General features: G+C 38.2%; 1 non-coding gene across 1 annotated transcript; it reads right to left on the bottom strand.

The window, feature by feature from the left end:
• Window positions 1-12,704: 12,704 nt before the first annotated feature.
• On the bottom strand, window positions 12,705-12,811 carry LOC141637006 (small nucleolar RNA R71). Its single transcript, XR_012541571.1, has one exon. It is a non-coding gene; the product is annotated as a small nucleolar RNA R71 (small nucleolar RNA).
• Between the last annotated feature and the right edge of the window lie 9,525 nt (window positions 12,812-22,336).

The following is a 22,336-nucleotide window of genomic DNA, read 5'->3' as shown; positions in this document are numbered from 1 at the left end:
TAGGAATCAATGGGTCGTCAACACGACCAAATTTCTGAGCAATGGCGAGTAAGTTTACTCGCTCCCCATCAACAAAGGCACGAGTCTCATCTCGTGATAAACCAAGGAAGTCACGATACTTGTTATCCCATCCCCTCTGAAAGTCGGGAATAACAAGAGTTAGCTCAATCTTCCAAACTCCTAGAATGGCAATTTCTTCCAGAAAGGGACAAATCTCTCCTTCAGGAAAGGCAAAAACATGATGGGTAAGGTCCCAGAATTTTAAACACTCATCAAGAAAAACAATTTCTGGCAAGACCTGCCTCAGTGGGACTAGTTGTTTCAATCCCGTATCAACAAGTATTTGAGATTCCAATCCTTTGAAATGAGAGGCCCAAGATGACATGGTTTTTTGAAGAGAATTCATGTTTAACAAGAAGTATTTGTGAAGAAAAGAATATGAAGTGATGGTTTACCTCTTATTATGATCTCCTTATATAGGAAAAAGGGGAGAGTTTTAACAAGGGTTTTAGGAAACCCTTGCTTGCCGCCCAAACAACACGGCCAAGAGCCTTAGGGCGCGGGCCTCCGGGCTTCCTCATCACCCTTTATCACTCGTTGCACCAAAGTTCGTTGTCGCGGGCTTTATTTGTGTTTCGCGGGCCAGAATGGGCAATCTACATTTTTTTATCCCTAGCGAGTCCATGGTTGAATTAAAAAACCCGTTCACACTTACGGATTTTTGTTATGTTTTACGGGTTATGTCTTGCCCATTGTATTTATGGGTCAATCCCCGAGTCAGAAACTCGAAACATGTCTACTCATCGTTTTTTCCTATGAAATTTCGAAAATTTAAAAAAATGTTCAATGCAAAGCCCATTTTCAATTTCCGGGCGAGGCCCATCTTCAATTGAAATGCTAAATCCGAGTGAAGCCCATTTTCAAGTTCCGGGCGAGGCCCATCTTGAAATGGAAAGTAAATCCGGGCGAAGCCCATTTTCAAATTCAAATTTCAAATTCCAGAGTGAAGCCCATTTTTAAAATGAAATGCCAATCCTGGGCGAAGCCCATCTTCATATGTCAAATCGGGTCAGAAACCCAATTCAATGTTTTATTTCGGGCCTTGAGCCCATCCATGTTTTAGCTATGATTTCCGAGAGTTCGGGATAGCATTATATGATTTTTGTTATGATATATGTCCAAGTTTAAGCAGGTACGCTTCAGCTAGGCGCCCTAAAGTCCAAAACTTTAGACCCAATGCAACTGGGGGCTCCGTCGATTTCAAGCTCCAGAGACCGCCATATTAATGAACGGAGAAGTCTCCACCAAGTGAAGTAATCCATGTCGGGTTACTAAGATGAAAATATTCCCCAGCGGAATGCAACCAGTGAAATTACAACAATGTGCTCAGATGTTGGGCACTAATGATAAAGAATTGCAGCTCAAGTGGGCTAATGCACATGAAACTCGAAGAGTATAGATATCATGGGATAAGTATCTCCAAAGTATGATGGCAACCTCCTTTCGGAAAGTTCCGTTTTGGGCCGACTGCAGAATGCCAAGGCGAAGGTATGCCGAACTACGATGCGGGTTTGATTCCGTCACAACGGATACGTAGGCGCCTAAGGATAAGGCTCAACCCACCATATATGCAAGTTTATGGGTCGACGACCATTGATGATGATTTGACGTAACAGAAGCAAGAGTCAAGCCCCAGCAAAGTTCAGGTATGATCTCTTCTTATGACTGGCGAGCTTACATACGCAAGTCTAATGGAGTCTAAATGACCCGCGGAATCCTCAGGTCGAAAGGGGCCTGGGGTATACATTGACTTTCGCCTTGTCCAAGCCTCAGTCAAAGTGGGGGCTCTGTAGATACCCGTATCCGTCGATATTGGAATTTACTGAAATCCCAACAAAACACCCGATGATGATAAGACACATGTTTACTTACATTGCTCGTTAGCGGATTTTGTTTTGTGATGCGGGACAAGTTTTATTTGACGATTTTATAATATAAATGAAATTTAAATTATTTCGAAATAAATGAAATTTATTTCATTGGTTTTCTTTTTTTTCGAAATTATTTAAAATTTAAAGCTTTTATAATTTATTTGAAAAATAAATTATTATACAAAGTTTTTATTTTAAATTTATTTGAAATGAGATATGTGACGGTTTCATGTTTTATCGCTTTATTTAATTTGAAAAATTAGATTTAAAAGCGGTTTTAAACGAGTATTTTTGAGACGGTTTTAAGCTCGATTTTTGAGCGGTTTGGAGCACGAGTTTCTAGGGCAGCTTTGGTACGTCCCATCCCCCCTAGGTCCCGAATTCGAACCCCCATGCCACCCGCCTTTCCCTTCCTTTTTTCGAGCCCAAACCCGACACCCAAACCACCACCCAACCCAGCCTAAACCACACCACTACCTAGCCCACTAACCCAACATCTATTCCAACCCAAACCCACACCAAAACTCGCACCGAAACCCGCAACCACAACCTGCACCCATGCCCTTTTTTGCCGCATCAAAACAGAGATTTCCCCAGTCCCTTTTCGAGCCCTCATACCAACCAACTCCCTTTCTCCTTTTCCCTTACTTATTTCCCAAGTAAGATAAATATCTACCCTATCCCAACCAGCTCATGAAATCCCTCAAAAACAGAATCCGAATATCATTGATTTTCTCTTTCCGAAACAGATTATATCCTTTCCACTCTCCATATCTCAACCAAATTCGTCTACCCCTTCCATAAGCCAACTCCTCAGCCTCCATACCAGCCAAATAACCTAACCCTAGCACCCCATTCCCATTTCCTATATAAACCGCACACATGAACACCGAAAAAGGGGACGAAACAACACGGTTTTTGGAGCTCTCGAAACCCTATACGTTGCCTTCCTAAACTCCTCTCATACCCAGAAACGAAGCACAAAGTTCACACATGAGATTAGATGAACATTAGAGCATCAATTTGCTCTCTTATTCGTGTTCTCTCGCGTTCTGGAAGCACCCGTTCTTGTCCATTTTAAGTCGTGTTTTAACCGTTTTTATCTCTGTTTTTCACTAAAGTTTGAATATTTGGAGTTTAAGTATTCCATAACATCTTTCGGATTTAAATTTGAGTAAGAAACGAAGTCACAATCTTCGTTTGAAAATCTCTGCACGAAGCGCCTTTTACGCGAGAAAAATTGTTTTGTTTTTCGAAATTGGTTTTTGTTAATTTGTTTCGATATTTGTTTTACAATCATCGAGGACATGCCTTCTAAGCAACACTTGCATACGGGATTGATGTGACCAATATTTGAGCATATTTAGTCCCGGAATTAGCCTCGTTCCTATGGTTTTTAGTGCATATTTGGGTCATTTACTATCTTTAGTCCTTTGTTTTGTATATTCTTTGAGGTTTTATTTCCTTGGTAGGAGAGGAGTGCAAACCTTGCATTTTCGTGGCAAAATAGAGCTAAATTGATCGAATCTAATGACCAAGCATCAAAGTGAAGACAAGACTAGAAGACCTTTGTAAATAATGTAGTAGATGGGTAATGATGAAGAAGATCCTTGCATCTCCGACAAGATCCCGGAGGATTGTTGGAAGAAGGAAAGAAGGAAAGAAGAAAAAGCTCACTGGACTGGAATCCGCTCGTCCCAGCATTGGGCCGCTCGTCCAAGAGCCACAATCCGAGCGTCCCACCTGCCTGGCCGCTCGTCCAAGAGCTCCACAATACGCTCGTCCCACCTACCAAGCCGCTCGTCCACCACCTGTACAATCCGCTCGTCCCGACCTTTTGGACGCTCAGATTGTTCTCCAGTGCAGCCCGGCTTCTTCTAGTTCTACTCGAGATGCGCATATTTTCGGAAGACTAGCAAAAAGGAGACTCGCATCTTTCTTCGAGAGGAGCATTTCCTCAACTTTTCTTAAGGACTTAATCGTCATTTAAGCCCTTAGTAACCCTAATTTGTGCACCTAATCCCCATTATAAATACCCCATTATACTAATTAGATTATCATGTTCTTCTTATCAATCTTTAGTGTAGTTTATATTATTTTAATCTCTCTTTAATCTTGTAATCAATTTTTAATCAAGTATTAATACAATTCTCATTTCCTTAATTTCTCTATTTTTCATCCTTTATTTTGGGTAATTGAAGATTATTTGGGTTTATTTGGAGGATTGACAACCTTCCAATCATTCATCAAGTACTTCTATTATTCTTAATCTAATATGTTCACATAATTTATTTGCTTGCTTGTTGTGATCTCAACTTATGCACATGTTATGTTTGATGAAATGCGAGCCTATGAATTCTTGCATTTTTACCCATCACTTACCTTTTCAATGAGACTTATAAGACATAAACCAACTTGAGTCTCATTAGACCATGCATATAGTTGAGTAGGGAAGACTAAGTCGACTTGTAGGTGTTGTACAATCTATAATCGATTCGGCTCCGGGACCCAAACCTTCCTAGGATTGTAAGATATAAACCAACTCGATCCTATCACAACAATAATTGCTTGCTTATAATTTGAGAATATGTTTGTATGATCAATTCCCATGAATCCCCTATGAACCCATGACACCCTAGTGTTTATAATCAATTGTTTACATCTCATTTTAGTCATCTTGCTTGTTTACTTTTATTGTTATTTAGTTTAGTGATCTTCTTATCTCAACCCAAATTGTGACACCCCTAGACACCACTATTTGCAATCAAAAATCCTACATCAATACCCATCCCTTGGGATCCGATCTTTACTTGCCTTTTTACTAATAGTAGAGTTGTTTGTGAAGTTATAAATATTGTTTTGGTCTAGGTGCTCCTAACGACAAGTAACCGAAATCTAAGCTCAAAGCGGACCGACCAGGGATCCCGAGTGGTGTCCAAGTCTACATGTAAGTTGAGGGTGCACAAAATCCCGACTCAATTCCTCTCCTTTTGTTCGTGTGGTACACGGCCTTAAGGCCTTTTCATTGCTTTTATTTCGTCATTTAATTATCATCTCAAGTTTGTTAATATGTTTTATAATTATGATACTAATGATATATAATCGCTGTTTAGAATAAATAGCATGTCGATCATATGCTTGCCTTTCAATTTATGACGATAACATGTTTAGTTAGAATAACTATCATGTTTAAATTATAAAATGAAACAGTTTGTTAATTGTATGACGATAACATGTTTTAAATTAATTTAAATGATATTTTGGTTAGTTTAATTCGTTCTCACATGTTTCCCACTTGTTTAATTACGATGTAATTAGATCGTTTTCACATGTTTTAATGACTTGTTCTAGTTTTAATTTTGAAATAGTTTAAGATTAGTTCACATGTTAGATTTGCTTTATTTGATTTATAATACATGTATGTTTATTTGTATCGTTTATAGTTGTTAAATCGTAACTTGGCCAAATTAATATGTAGAATGCATGTTAAATGAATTAGACATTTATAGGTCATACAAAACCTGACATAGGACGATTTAAATGAATTTCTTTAAAGAATTTAATGAATTCATCTCATCTTATGACGATTTCTCGCTAGTTGAATCGCGCACGCTTAGCATCCGATTCATGACAATCGATGACTAGAATAGTCAACATTTACCACCCCTTTTGGCCGTATGATGCCTCGGCCTCCGTGCCCATTTATCTCAGCCTTTGTTCCAGTTTGGTTCGTTTTGTTTTATTTTGTTTTGTTTAATTATTGCGGTTTATTTCAATTTCTATTATTATTTAATCGTTGTAATTATTGTAATTCATTGCAAGCAACGTAATTTGTACTTTAAATATGGGTCAAGTTAGTCCTTTATTTTGAGTCAAAATGATTTTACAAAACATTTGTTTTAGTTGGTTAAATTGAAGTATTTAATCAATTAAATCGAACTGGGTGCGCAAAACGATGATGAGGCTAAGGACGAAGTCCTATGTGAGCCGTGGCCTCATCATTGGCATGTTTTTCAAGACACCTAGATAGGCGTGTCAAGCGTGAGTCGTGGGTCCATATTTTAAGCAATTGTATTTAGATCGAGTTGTATCTTTAATTCAATTGATTGCAAATCGAGTCGACGAGAATCGTCTGGGATGTAATAGCTTAGCTCCCCAATGGCTCCCCCACTCCCATCTAAGCCATGTTTGTGAATGCTTGTTAGTATAGCTCAAATCAATCTCACATGCTAAATCACTTGGACAAAGTAGATTAGATGCATTAAACGATTTGAAACCAGGCTCACATGTTAGGATCAAAATGGCGTTTTGCACTCTCATACAACAATCGTAATCTTGTCCAATTAGCCATCATAGTCTCAAGTAGAGGCCATTAATGCAACGGGCGGGGGTGGGTGTTATATTTACGAACATCCCTCCACGTACTTTCAACAACGAACTTAAATCTCATTTTTCAAAATGGTTCCCAAATTTCCTTAAATTTGGTGGCGACTCCAAAACGATTTTCAACCCGTGGATTACGATCAAATATCCACATACACAAGTATAAACAAACGATAACAAATGAATTAAGTAATGCGAAACACTAGGTAAAATGTAAACAAACCCAAACCAAACCGCATTTAAGCTTAACAACCAAAACTGATGTTTAAAATGTGAATCCGACATAAGCAAGGGGCTCCATTGATAAACTGGTGTCAACACACAATACACAAGCATTAGAACAAAGGTTAAGATGCATACCCAACAAGAAACATAAAACCCAATTTATTACAAGTTTAGTACTTGACTACAACAAGGGTCAACTTCAAGCGGTCATAGCTTGAGTTCTATACATGATAATGAGGTTAAACCAAATGGAGGTGATATCTTATCCTCTTACGGTTCAGACGGTAGGTCATAAGCCCAAAACAAACAAGTAACAAAGGAGTTATGGCCATTTTTCGAAAACTGGTCAGGCTGAAACTGCGGCTGCGGATTGCTTCCCACGACACATACAAACTACATCTTTAACCCCCCCCCCCCCCCCCCAAATCAAACTTATCTTATCATTGCAATCCCAATTGAATAAGAACATGTAATTAACAATGAATTTCATATGTATACTTGAGACGGAAATCAATAGTTTAAATATCCAAGCAACCAACTTTACTTTTTTTTTGTTTTCAGATCAAACATTTCAAAACTACCAATTTCATGACATAATTAAACATGTTAACAAGGCATATTTGAGATGGATTTCACTAATTAACACGTGTAAGGAACCAATTTCACCCAATTGAAAGTAAATATAACAACATATTCAAAATTCTTCTAACCAACTTAAGACAACTTCACACATCAAACTACCAAGCAAGGAACATGTAAAAAAACATGTAAGTTTCGAACTTTCACAACCAAGAGACTAATCTATAACAATTAAAACACACGATTTTGACATAAATGTCGAGTAACCTATCACCGTTACCATATTATCCTTCTAATCTTCAAGAGAATCGTCAATCTCGTATGAATCCACTTCCGAGTCAACAAATCCTTCTCCTAAACATAAGAAAACACAAATTAAGACTAAGAATTGAAATAGAAAATGGGTATCGAGTGGATAATGGGGCGGCAGTCATAACAAAGGAAGAAAGTCGGTTCCTTTCTTACCTAGAAAGATGGAGGGCAGAAAGAGGAAGATTTTCGCGTGAAAAACACTTGATTCGGATGAGAAATGAGGGAGTTATGGAGTTTTGAAGCTTGTAAGATAGATTTGTGTAAAAATAGTGGTTGAGATATGTTTTGGTGGTTGAATAGTATGCTGAGATTTTTGTCGAAAAAGTGATGGTAGGGTTTAGGATAAGGGGTTAGGTGGAGAGAACAAGGTGAGTGGTTGGTCCATAATCATATTATTTCACAATTTAAGTCAATTTTTCACTAGAAAACACATCTCAAGTCTATTATAAACTCAAGACGCAAATTATTATCATTATTATTAGTATACGACTAAAGTATATTTTCATAGAAATTGGCCTTCAAAAATATAATAATTTAAATAAAGCGATTAGAATACTTTAAAACTATTTTGCGAAAAGAGCGGGTGTTACAATCATCTCCCACTTTTAAAAAGTTTCGCCCTCGAAACTTGAAAGTAGAAAATGAAAAGTTAAAAAGATAAAGTCGGGTCCTTTTGAATTCGACAACCAAAACCTTTACAAGAACGAATATCGTAATTCTTCCAAAAACCTTTAAGAAGAGTTTTTTTTTTCAAGGGTGTAAGTCTCCTTTCATGGAACGAAATAGCTCTTGTTGTGCACACAAGAACACAAACTTTCCAAGTCAAAGACAAGCTCAAATACAAAATTATTCGCCGATAAGCGTAGAACAAGTTATTAGACGTCTCCAATAATGAGTCATAACATCCATCAACGTCAAAACCAAATGAAAATGATAATCCACTTAGATTTTCTTTTGAAAATGGCCAGATTGAAAGTAAAAGATCCATTTTCAAACACTAAAAGAAGTCAAGTTTTTGAAAATATAACATTAAACTTAGACAAGGAATCAAATTTTTTTAAGAACATACCAAATTGAAAGCAAACTTTCATTTGCAAACCTTTAAAATAAGTAAAGTTTTATCAAAGTAACACAAAATTTTAACAATGAACCCAAAATGGTAACTCAAACTGGTTAGAAATTGCACAAAATGGAAAGCAACTCAGACATCACAATTACAAAGCACGATAATGAAATTCAAACTCAACCAACAAAAGGACTAGGTTGAACTTTTACGGGTAGAAAGCCGAGATAGAGTCGCTAAGGAGGTTAACAAGCATAGAATATAATAAGCCACTAGGTCATTCCCACAGAAGAAGCACAACGAAACGAATAAAAAGGTATGAACGATGAGGTTTATGGTCAAAGAGGAGGGAAGGTCTATGGAACCTGGAAGCACCACACACTCAAATCTCAAATAACAACGTCATCCTACTCGGTTTCTCCAAATAATCACCCAAGTTTGAAAAATCAATAGGATCTCGAGTCCCTCTATCCTTTTACCTATAATGGATTCCCAAAAGCGGAACTACACTCAACTATAACATCATCCCATCATCTCAAGTACTCGACACAACCTCGAAGTTTTAAAACCATAGGGTTATCAAAGATTTCTCAAAACAAGGGTTGGGGTCAACCACAAACAATCTCCCCGAAGGCCAAAATTATCCAACCAAGGTTAACGTTCCATAAAACAAAATGAAGGTGTCCATGAGTAGTCTTATAAGAAGAAAAGATGCAAAGGCAGCTTCCAGGATATGAGAGAAGAGTTTCGAATGGTAAAGAAGAACAAGGATGAAAGGATAAGACAAGGTACTTCGAGAGAGGAAGGAATCTTTGGGAAGGGTAGAAATATTCTTCAAGAGAAAGAGATCCATATACAACGTGTTATGGAAGGAGAAACTAGAAACGAAGGATAGGTCGGGTGGGTACCAAACTAACTTCCAAGGTAAAACAAAGGAGACTTTAGAAGAGGAATAAGCATCAAGAAGTAAAGAGTAAGGCAAGGTGCACTAAAAACGAGGAATATCTTCGAGGAAGTAGAAGCATTATTCAAAAGGTTGATCAAATCTTCAAGTTTCGGTAATAGGCACCAAGACTTGATCGCCACATGGGTAAGCTCATGGTTTGTCGATCCAAGAGTATAAGAACCAATTATTGACAATTAACATACATGTTAGAACCTAACAAAGAGCAAACACACTACAGACTACCACCTTAGGTCCTTAAGTCTATCCATCTCTCATTCATTATTCAAGGTCAAGTTCGAATTTAAGTTTGGGGTACACGTGTGTGCGTCGAGAACAACATAGGCTCTGATACAAACTGTGACACCCTGCGATAATTGTAATACCCGTCCTGTTAGAGACCCATTGACTGCCTATTAACTGATCTTAGATACGTGGTTGACCTCTTGGAACCTTTCATACAAACGGACTTGGAACTTAGTGATCATGGGAAATGGGAACTCGATATAGCGTAGACCACTCAATCGAGTAGTCTTGTGACTCGATCGAGTAGAGGCCACTCGATCAAATAGGTTCTGTACTCGATCGAGTATGGCGGGTTCAGCATTAGGATATAAATTATGAAGTTCTAAACCCAAATCAGTTTTTAATTTCATTTCTCCTAAACCTAGATCGACGACACTTCTTATCCCTCACCATCTTTCAACCTTTTTGGGCTCCCTCACACTTAGAGACACCCTGGGGACCGAGGCTCGAGTCGGGTCACGGTCTTGTTGCTGGAATGTCAAGCATAGGTAAGTGATGTGACCATAATTGGCGCATATTTAGCCCCCGAATTACCATTGTTTTCATGCTTTTTAGTGCCTATTTGGGTCATTTCTTATCTTTAGTTCTTTGTTTTGCATATTCTTTGAGATTTTGATCCCTTGGTAGGAAAGGAGTAAGAATCTTGCATTTTCATGGCAAAACGAGGCTAAATTGATTGTATTCAATGACCAAGCATCAAGGAGAGACAAGACTAGAAGGCCTTTGTACATAGCATAGTAGAAGAGCATAGTTGAGAAAGGATCCTTGAGTCCCCAAGGAAATCCCCAAGGAATTCATGAAGAAAAGGTAAGAAAAGAAGAAGAAAAGATGCTGCCAGACAATCCGAACGGATTGTACACAATCCGTTCGTCCGCCCAAGCCCAATCCGAGCGTCCCGCAAAGGAATCCGCTCGGATTCCCCCTCGCCAATCCGAGCGTCTTGCCCAAGGATCCGCTCGGATTCCTCAGCCCAAATCCGGCCGTCCCGACTCCCATCCGCACGGATTTGATGACAAAGACGTTTTCATTCTTCAAGCCACGATAAGAGAAGCCCTTCTCTCGGAGAATACCGGAGTCTCCTTGCTCAACTTAAATAGTGTAATTACTAGTTTAGCCCTTAGTTAACCCTAATGCATCCTCCCTAATTTTCACTATAAATACCCCATTAGTCTAATTAGAGGAGCATGTTCTTCTTATCAATAATTAGTGTAGTTAATATTAATCAAATCTCTCTTCAATATTGTAATCAAATATTAATCAAGTTTTAATCCAAGTTTTAGTTCTTTAATCTCTCTCTTGTTCTTACTTTATTTTGGGTAATTGAAGATTATTTGGGTTATTATTGGGAGATTGCCAACCTCTCAATCTAGGATTCAAGTACTTCTATTATTCTTGCTTTATTATTGGAATCATTAGTAGGTATAATCTCTTAATCCCTTTTTAATTATTGCTAATTACTTTCATTTATTCATCATGTTTCATTATGTTAGTATGATTGACAACCTTTTTAGCATGATCAATATGATAATGAGTGAGTAGTCTCTTAGCTAGGGTTTAATGGGTGATTAGGGGAAACCAACATGGGGAATGATTCATGCTTAAATTGATATGCTTTCATATCTTATTTGCTTGCTTGTTTTGATCTTAATACATGCACATGTTATATTTGATGAAATGCTAAGCCTATGAATCCTTGCATTTACTATCATCTTCTATCCTTTCAACTTGACTTGTAAGACATAACCCAACTCGAGTCTTGTTAGACCATGCATGTGTTGAGTAGGAAAGATTAAGTCGACTTGTAGGTGTTGTACAATCTAATCGATTCGGCTCTGGGACCCAAACTTTCCTAGGATTGTAAGATATAACCCAACTCAATCCATCACAACAATAATTGCTTGCTTATAATTTGAGAACATGTTTGTATGATCATATCCCATGATTCCCCTATGAACCCATGACACCCTAGTGCTTTTAATCAATTGTTTACACCCCTTATTTTATTTACCTTGTTAGTTTATTTTCATTGCTATTTTAGTTTAGTAACCTTCTACATCAACTCAAATTGTGACACCCCTTAGACACCACTAGTTACAATAGAATTCTCATTTCAATACCCGTCCCTTGGGATCCGACCTTTACTTGCCTCTTTACTAATTGTAGAGTTGTTTGTGAAGTATAAATTGTGTTTTGTATCGACCATTGACCAACGACCACATATGCTTAATTGTGAACACGAAATGGACCCGATCAAAAATGGCGCTGTTGCCGGGGACGGTGTTTAATTGATTTAAGATTTCTTTTATTGTTTTTAGTTGTGTCTTTTTCACATTGGGGAAGTAAAACTCCTCAAGGTTTGTTCTAATTGTTTTCGAGTTGTTTGATATTTTGCATGTCTAGAAGGTTACAAAGAGATTTGTTACCTTTTGACCGTGAAATCGAAAGAACCTTGACGAATAATAGGAGACTTGTTAGGAGGAATTTGGGAGGTGTTGGTGAAGTTGTTCAACCCACTAGTGAGTTTGTCAATCCTTTCGCAATAGAAGGAGAAGAGAACCCATTAAACAATACCACACAAAATCCACCTACAATGCCTAAATTCTCATCACACTCTATACCCACCGAGGAGGATCTACCAAATGGTACTCCTACCCCACAACATCTCACCGGTAATTTTATTGCCAAGTCCGCCTTCATTCAACTAGTTGAGAGGAGCCAATTCGGGGGAATGCCTAGTGAGGACCCTCATTCTCATATGGAAACCTTTTGCGATTATTGTGAAGCTATCTCTCAAACGGGCGTGACTCAAGACCAAATAAGATGGGTCTTATTTCCTTTTTCGTTAATCGGCACCGCAAAGCAATGGTTGAAGGGCCTTGATAAGGCCACCCTTGGAATAGATTCTTGGAAGAAGCTAGCTCTAGCTTTCTACAAAAATTTCTACCCACCGGAAAAGACTAATATGCTAAGAGCTCAAATTACGGGTTTTAAGCAAAGGGATGAAGAATCTTTGTATGAAGCTTGGGAGCGGTTCAAAGGTATTTGTCGCTCATGTCCTCACCATGGACTTAGCGAATGGTTTTTGGTGCAACAATTTTGGAATGGTTTATATGAAGATTCAAGGAACATTCTCAATATGGGATCAAATGGAATGTTCACCGAAGTTGATGACAATCAAACATGGAACAAGATTGAGGAAATGGCGGTCCATAATTCACAATATAGTAGGCCTCGCAAGGCTACTAGAGGAGGAAAGTATGAAGTGGACACCGTTACTCAATTGGGTGCTCAACTTAGTGCTCACATTGACACAATCAACTTGAAGTTTGAACAAGCTATGGCTAGACTTGAGGAAAACTCAAAATCATCAAAGCATCATGTCAATGCCATGACGGCATCCTCATCAATCCCAAGCGGGATATGTGAGAATTGTGGAACCTTGGGTCATGACTCAAGTGAATGTAGGGGAACAACCGAACAAGTTAATGCTTTCCAAGCTTACAAAAGTGGTACCCCTTATTCAAATTTTTACAATGAAAACACCAAGTTCCATCCAAATCTCTCATACAAAAGCCAAAATGTTCAAAACCCTCAAACAACATACACTCCACCACCCATGAGAAATCAAAATCAAAGACCCTTTTACAATCAAAACCAAGGCTACCAAAATCAAAATCCATACAATCACCACAATGACCAAGGTTTTGATGTCCAAAAAGCGGTCCTCCAAATGCAAAAGAATCAACAAGAATTTTTCACCCAAATGCAAAAAGATAGCCAAGCAAAAGACACCACCATCAACAACATTCTAGCTCACACCAAGATGTTGGAAACACAATTGACCCAACTAGCATCTTCAAGCTCACAAAGACAAAAGGGGCAATTACCACCTCAAAGTAATCCCCCTAGACATGAAACGGTTAGTGCCATTCACTTGAGAAGTGGTACAAGATATGAAGCACCGAAGAAGCAAGTTGAGGATGAAGTTGTGAGAGCTAATGAGAATGAAGTTGTGGTGCAAGGTCCCAAAGAAGGGGAATCATCAAAGGAAGAAAGTTCAAAGGAAAATGAAGACAAAGCCAAAGAGAAGGAGCCCATTGTGATTAGACTTCCTTTTCCAAGTCGTCAAGCCAAGCCCAAATTTGATGATCAACTTGGAAAGTTCATGGAAATTGTGAAGAACTTAGAAGTCTCAATTCCTTTCACGGAATTAATCAATCACGTTCCGGCCTATGCAAAGTACATGAAAGATATCCTCACAAAGAAGAAGTCGATCCGGAAACTTGAGACTATCGCCTTCACTAAGGTGAGTAGTGCAATACTTCAAGGAAGTTCACCTCCAAAGTTAAAGGATCCGGGAAGCTTCTCAATACCGTGTACCATTGGCGACACAACGATCAACAAAGCCTTATGTGATCTAGGGGCTAGTGTGAGTGTCATGCCGTACTCGGTGAGTAAAAGGTTGGGAATGGGAGAGCTTAAATGCACCAATATCACTCTTCAAATGGCCGATAGATCGACGAAGACACCATTAGGGATATGGGAAGATGTCCCCGTGCGAATTGGGAAGTTTTTCATCCCGGTGGACTTTGTCATTGTTGATATGGAGGAAGATTCCAACATTCCAATCATCTTAGGAAGACCTTTCCTACACACCGCGGGTGCGGTGATTGATGTGAAACATGGAGAGCTCAGTCTAGAAGTGGGAGATGAAAGCATAACTTTTAATCTTGACAAAACCATGAGAGCTCCTCGTTTGCATGAGCCATGTTTTATGATTGATCATTATAGCCGGAAGGATGAAAGGAAGAAATCGGAACTCCAATGGAGGAAGAAAGTTGAAGATGCTCCATTCAAAGAGCAAGTGAATTGTGACAAGGAGAGCTTGCAAAGCTCATCAAAATCAACCAAGGAAGAAGATGATGGCCTCATTGGCCAAGAGAAGAAATTGGGAGAGTTGTCTCCATCTAAGCAAGAGATTTTCAATGATCAACTCAATGAATTTTGTGGTCTTTGGGACGACGAATTTGAAGGGATCTTTAATCCCTACATTGGGCATGCCATCGATCATGATCAACAACAAGAGCCACGGTCTATTGAGGACCTCTACCATAACAATGAACAAGCTTTTGATTACTTCTTCAAGGTGTTGAGCAACATCAACAACACCTTGAACATGCCCCCTTGACATCTCATCAAGAATGAGAGTTTGGTGGAGTCCTCCCTAAACCACCACTTGTAAATATTTCTAACTCCCTAACTTACATTTCAATTTTTGTATTGAATTTTTGTCATTTTTGGATTTATTTTTACTTTGATCAAAATAATTGTCATATAAGAGAGAAGTGAGGGAGGGACTAATAATTTTAATTGATGTGTAGTGCTTTACCTTAGTGTGGGGATGGCAATTGCCTAGGCTATTCATGCCTTAGTAGTGCCCCCACAATGAAGAACACAAGATTTAAAAGAAAGAAAGAAAGAATGATAAGGGAATGCATTTGTGCACGGATGGAACTGAATCCGTGTACACAAGGACCAATCCGAGCGGATTCCTGAGAATCCGCCCGTCTGAAGAAGATCCGAGCGTCCTGCTAAGAAGACGCCCGTCTTGGGCTGTGTTGAAATTGCAAATTTCTTGACTGTCAAAGAATCCGAGCGGATTTCTGGAAAGACGTCCGTCTCACAGAATCCGTCCGTCTTTTGAAAAAGACGCCCGTCTCAAAGTCGAAGAAAAACAAAGAAAAATCTCTCGGACCGAAATCCGTCCGTCCTGCACGAAATCCGCCCGTCCCATCTCAGAAGAATCCGAGCGGATTCCCCAGAATCCGCCCGTCTCTAGGCGGGATTTTGAAAATTTTGAAGCTGTAGAATCCGCACGGATTGCGCCCAAATCCGCACGGATTGTCCCTGCGTTTTGAAATTGCCGAGTTCTTTAAATACCCATCCCACTTTCATTCATTCATTCATTCATTCATTCATAAACACTACCCACAACATCAAAACCCTCATCCTCTCCATCTCAAAAACAAAAAAACCTCAACAAAATCCACCAAAATCAAATCAAACCATCTTTCAAACAACAAATCAATCACTCCATCTTCATTAACAATCAAAACCAAGAACAAATTCTTCAACCTTTGAATCGATTTTTGTTCTCATAAAGGCAAAGCCTTTCACCTTCAAAATCGATTTGGGCATTCTACAAATTGAAGAGTTTTGACTCTCTACTTGGTTAGTTCATCAAATGGCAAGAACAAAGGGAGCAACAAGGGCAACAAAGGCACCAAAAGCAAAGGCTCTCTCTCAAAGGCAAAAAGCTCTACAAGCAAAGAAAGCTTTGGCAATGGTGGTATCAACACCAAACTTGGTAGTGCAACAACAACAACAAATTCCTATGGAAGCATCACCTTCTACTCCGGTAATCGATCAACTCTTGCATTTTCCGGAGGTAACATTCATTTCCGATACCCATAGAAATACATTTGTCAAGTTTGCTATGAAACAAATCCAATCCACCAAATTCATATGTCAAGATGCCTTAGAGAAGTTGGGTGTTCTTGAACAAACAAGAGTCTTTTTCAATGCCATGGGTTTGAAGAAATTGTTTGAAATGAAGGAAGTAACATATCCCTCTCTTGTCTTGGAATTCTTAAGTTCTTTAAAAGTGACAAAAGTTGAGAATAGGGAAAATATTGAGTTTCGTCTAGCTAACACTAGTAGACGCATTACCTTTCCGGAATTGGGTGAAATTTTGGGTCTTAGTGATGAACATAAATTTTATAAGCAATATGGGAAGTATGATCCCGAGCCTCTTTGGGAGGCAATCTCCGGGAAGAAATTTGAAGATTTTCATGCTTGTCGTGCTCTTTTGGTCCATCATCCGGGCATAATAATATGGCACAAAGTTGTGGGAAATACCATAATTGCTAGGAAAGACACCAATCATTTCACGGGACTCAATTTTATTCTCCTTGAATCAACTTTGAATATTGGAAGAATTCACACCAAGCCTTACAATTCTTTGAGGCTATTGGTTGATAGATGGCTCCATGTAGATAGTGGGAAGAAGGGTCAAACCGTTATTGTTAATGGCGGCCTTGTCACGGTCCTAGCCAAGCACTTTGATCCTAATTTCAATAAGGATAGCAAGTACAAGGCTAAGGATGGTGGCCATCTTATTGATATGTCCATCTTGATTAACAAGTTTAAGTGGGTTGCTCACAATCCCCTTGATACCAAGTATGGGTGGCTTACTAGTGAGGCTCGATCATTCACTTTACCCGCAAAGATTTGCCGTCTTAGTGTCCACCGGACCAACTATTTACTTCCCCTATCCGAAGAAGCCGAGTACATCATTCAACAACAAAAGGGTGATCATGAAACTCCCTCCTCTTCCATTGTTATACCACCATACCCCTTTGTGTATGAAGAGTTCAAACCGCAAGGAGTTGAAATTGGAAAAGACTATGTCACTCTTCTTATGCAAGCCACGCACAAGCAAGCTTATGAAGATCGGAAGAATGCATATTTGGCTCAATATCCTCCCCTCCTACATCTAGCTAGGCAAGGACTCCTTGATCCATCTTGTCCTTTGCCTAGTTGGGCGGATAGAGAAGCCTTATTTCCGGGTGCATCAAGGGACGTGGTGGAAGACAATGAGGTTGTTGGAAATGGTGAAGAAATTGATGATAATATTGAGGAAGAAGCAAGTGGAGATGAAGAAAGAGATGGTGAAGATAATGATGAGCAAGATGATGGAGAAAGTGATGAAGAAAGTGCCAAGGAAAGTGGCAATGTGACCGCTTCTCATGAGGGAAGTGGTGATGATAATAGCATGATGGAAGACTAGCCTTGGAGACTCCTACACTCCCATGGTTTGTCTATATCTCTTTGTATTTTATTTCATTTTGATCATTGTTAGTTTAGTCCTAGCAACACCAAAGGACTCACACCTCGGTTCCATTGAGGTGTTCTTTATTGTTCCCATTTTTGAAAATCCAAAATGACAATCTAGTTTCATGCATAGCATAGTGTGTGCATGAACTATACCCATGCTTTGACATTAGCAATAGTGTCTTATTCGGTTTGGGGAAGTTAATGCATACACAACGGGAGGTAATCTAAATTATCCTCTCCGTCATAACAAAAACCATGCATCATGTAGTATAGCTTAGTGTAGAATTGCATTTAGTATAGAAATCATGCATCATCTTTGCATAATTTCCATCATTTTGGCCATTGAGGACAATGCCCATATTAGTGTGGGGATGGGAATTCTAACACTTAACTTTTATTCAAAAACCATAAAAATTGAAAAATTTCAAAAATCATAAAAATTTGAAAAATTGAAAAACCAAAAACAAGTTCATTTCCTTTGTATATATTGTCTTGTATATATTGTGTTTGTTTTATCCTTGTTCACTTTGATTGACTACGCCACATCCGAGACATGAGGATATTGAAAACCGCATGGTATGATCTTTCCAATCTCCTTTTTCCTCTTTATGTTAATGACTATGTGGCTTTATTTTGATTGATGCGGTAAAAACAATGTGAACTTAGGATTGCATTTAGTTTATTTGGCATATTAGTTGGTAGAATCATTTGCATTAGGATGTTTATATGCTAGTTGCATCATGGCATGTAGTTGCATGGTTAGAAAAATTTTGCGAAACCGTCTACTTGGGAAGCTTGACAAGTGTATATAGGCCCTAGTAGATGCTTTTTATTCTTAAGACTTTGCTTGTTAGAATACTTGTAAAACACCCTAGGATGTGTCATGCTAGTATCCTTTGACCCATGGTTTAAGGCCTAGTCAAGAGTACCTTGTGGTGTGATAACTCCTTGGCTACCGTTTATTCTAAGGTGACCCTTGAAACCATGCATACTTCTATCATTCATCCATGTTCTACCACATTTTTGTCATCAAAGGGAATGGGCACAAAAAGAAATCAATTTGAGTCCAATGAAATGAAAAATGAAAGAAAGTTTGCAAAAATGCATCAAAAGAAAAGAGGAGCAAAATAGAACTCCTAAAGCTTCAAATACAAGGCACCCTCGTTACTAATTGGGGTGACTTTGAAAATGAACAAAAAAATAAATTCAAAAAGTTGTCAAGTATTGAAATGCCAAAAATCAAAAGAAATGGCAAAGAAAGTGTTCTCAAATGTCAAATGCCAATGAAATTGGGGTGAAAACAAAAATAAAAGCAAACTCCCAAAGTGAAACTCAAATATCTATCGATCCCTTTATCCATCGTATCCATTTTTGTGCATGGTAGAGAGGGGACGACCCTTCTTCTTGTCTAGGCAAGAGGGGGAATTCCGCGATCCTCCAGTGTTTCTAACACCATAGGGAGTCTACTCTTGACAAAAGCATTTAACGATTGAGGACAAAGGTACCCTAGCTTGACACCTTTTGGAGGTGATTTATTGGTATCCTTCTAAGCTTAGTAGTTTGAACAAATTGCATCTATGAAGGATTGTGTACCCTTGAATTGCTTCCCTTGTAGATAATTTCCGCCACTTAGATGAGGAAAGTGGCTATTCTTTTTGTAGATGCATCCATTATGTGATTTTTGTGTGCTTAATGTTTGGATGTGTCGCCATTTTTGCAAGACCCACCTTGCCTTGCAAGAAGGCATCCTACCTCATGGTTGTCTTGTTGTGAGTTGAAGGGGCGGAGTGAGACCCGCTAATTGTCTCATATCGGCTATTATTATTAGTTTAGGTTAGTATTGGTCCTAGTCTTTGTCACCTCTTTACTCGGGACGAGCAAAGGTTCGGTTTGGGGATATTTGATGTGACCATAATTGGCGCATATTTAGCCCCCGAATTACCATTGTTTTCATGCTTTTTCGTGCCTATTTGGGTCATTTCTTATCTTTAGTTCTTTGTTTTGCATATTCTTTGAGATTTTGATCCCTTGGTAGGAAAGGAGTAAGAATCTTGCATTTTCATGGCAAAACGAGGCTAAATTGATTGTATTCAATGACCAAGCATCAAGGAGAGACAAGACTAGAAGGCCTTTGTACATAGCATAGTAGAAGAGCATAGTTGAGAAAGGATCCTTGAGTCCCCAAGGAAATCCCCAAGGAATTCATGAAGAAAAGGGAAGAAAAGAAGAAGAAAAGATGCTGCCAGACAATCCGAACGGATTGTACACAATCCGTCCGTCCGCCCAAGCCCAATCCGAGCGTCCCGCAAAGGAATCCGCTCGGATTCCCCCTCGCCAATCCGAGCGTCTTGCCCAAGGATCCGCTCGGATTCCTCAGCCCAGATCCGGCCGTCCCGACTCCCATCCGCACGGATTTCGATGACAAAGACGTTTTCATTCTTCAAGCCACGATAAGAGAAGCCCTTCTCTCGGAGAATACCGGAGTCTCCTTGCTCAACTTAAAAAGTGTAATTACTAGTTTAGCCCTTAGTTAACCCTAATGCATCCTCCCTAATTTTCACTATAAATACCCCATTAGTCTAATTAGAGGAGCATGTTCTTCTTATCAATAATTAGTGTAGTTAATATTAATCAAATCTCTCTTCAATATTGTAATCAAATATTAATCAAGTTTTAATCCAAGTTTTAGTTCTTTAATCTCTCTCTTGTTCTTACTTTATTTTGGGTAATTGAAGATTATTTGGGTTATTATTGGGAGATTGACAACCTCTCAATCTAGGATTCAAGTACTTCTATTATTCTTGCTTTATTATTGGAATCATTAGTAGGTATAATCTATTAATCCCTTTTTAATTATTGCTAATTACTTTCATTTATTCATCATGTTTCATTATGTTAGTATGATTGACAACCTTTCTAGCATGATCAATATGATAATGAGTGAGTAGTCTCTTAGCTAGGGTTTAATGGGTGATTAGGGGAAACCAACATGGGGAATGATTCATGCTTAAATTGATATGCTTTCATATCTTATTTGCTTGCTTGTTTTGATCTTAATACATGCACATGTTATATTTGATGAAATGCTAAGCCTATGAATCCTTGCATTTACTATCATCTTCTATCCTTTCAACTTGACTTGTAAGACATAACCCAACTCGAGTCTTGTTAGACCATGCATGTGTTGAGTAGGAAAGATTAAGTCGACTTGTAGGTGTTGTACAATCTAATCGATTCGGCTCCGGGACCCAAACTTTCCTAGGATTGTAAGATATAACCCAACTCAATCCATCACAACAATAATTGCTTGCTTATAATTTGAGAACATGTTTGTATGATCATATCCCATGATTCCCCTATGAACCCATGACACCCTAGTGCTTTTAATCAATTGTTTACACCCCTTATTTTATTTACCTTGTTAGTTTATTTTCATTGCTATTTTAGTTTAGTAACCTTCTACATCAACCCAAATTGTGACACCCCTTAGACACCACTAGTTACAATAGAATTCTCATTTCAATACCCGTCCCTTGGGATCCGACCTTTACTTGCCTCTTTACTAATTGTAGAGTTGTTTGTGAAGTATAAATTGTGTTTTGTATCGACCATTGACCAACGACCACATATGCTTAATTGTGAACACGAAATGGACCCGATCAGTAAGTCATCATTATCATCCGTAGGTTTGTTGTGGTTATGGTTGTTAGTAATAGGGGTTCCTACTGGTTGTGATTGTTAGAAATCTATATCTCATTACTTGACATATTCATATATGTGACGATTTAATTTAGTCATAAAATTAAACATTGATCTTATGCATGCAAACAATAATAAAAATAAGAAAGAAATCATCAACCCTTACATTGATATTTCGGATTTATCTGCACAAGTGAGTTCTCCTACTCACTTGTTCTTGAGCTCTCCAAATATTGGATGAATAAGGATTCAAGTGTAGAATCCCTCCCAATACCCAAGGTAATCTCTTAATAAAATTAATATTATTATTACGAGAACAATATTAATTTAAATAAAATTGACCAAAATATTATTTTGTTCTCTTAATATTTCGGCTAAGAGAAGGGAGAAAGAGGAAGAATTTTATCTCTCTAAAAACTCTTATTTTAGATGGATGTAAGAATGAATGAATACCCTAATATTTTGGTAGTGTATAAGGTAAAAATTAAAGAGAAAAAACAATAGTTTTCTCTTCATAAAACTGGGTAGGAGGGGGAGTTCTTAGGGCCAATGCATGAGCAAGGTGCTCTTCACAAGAGGAACTAGGTTTGCATGGCTAGGTTTAGGCAAATATGATTATGTTTACCACTTAGTTAATAACATATCAATTTCCTAAAACACCCCACTAATTCGGTCCATTTAGAGATAAAATGGATTCCATTTTATCTTTGTCAATTTGTCACATGTCACATGTCATGTAAAATTGTTATGTATTTTTAACATATTAAAAATCAACGCATTAATAAAAATACGTCATATACAAAATTGACTTAGTAATTCATAATTACTTGTACCAAAATATTTTACCAATTATAAATCACAACGTCTTGTATTTATAATAAATTATTCATTCTAATGCAATTGTTTCGTTAAACAATAATTTCATCTAAGTAATAAAACAATTCGATCACTTAGACCGTATATTATTTAATCAAATTATAATGAGATACGCAAATATTA

Source organism: Silene latifolia, chromosome Y (assembly GCF_048544455.1).
Source record: "Silene latifolia isolate original U9 population chromosome Y, ASM4854445v1, whole genome shotgun sequence".
Classification (NCBI taxonomy): domain Eukaryota; kingdom Viridiplantae; phylum Streptophyta; class Magnoliopsida; order Caryophyllales; family Caryophyllaceae; genus Silene; species Silene latifolia.
The sequence above is the reverse complement of the archived record's forward strand: the minus strand, read 5'-3'. Positions and strand labels throughout refer to the sequence as shown.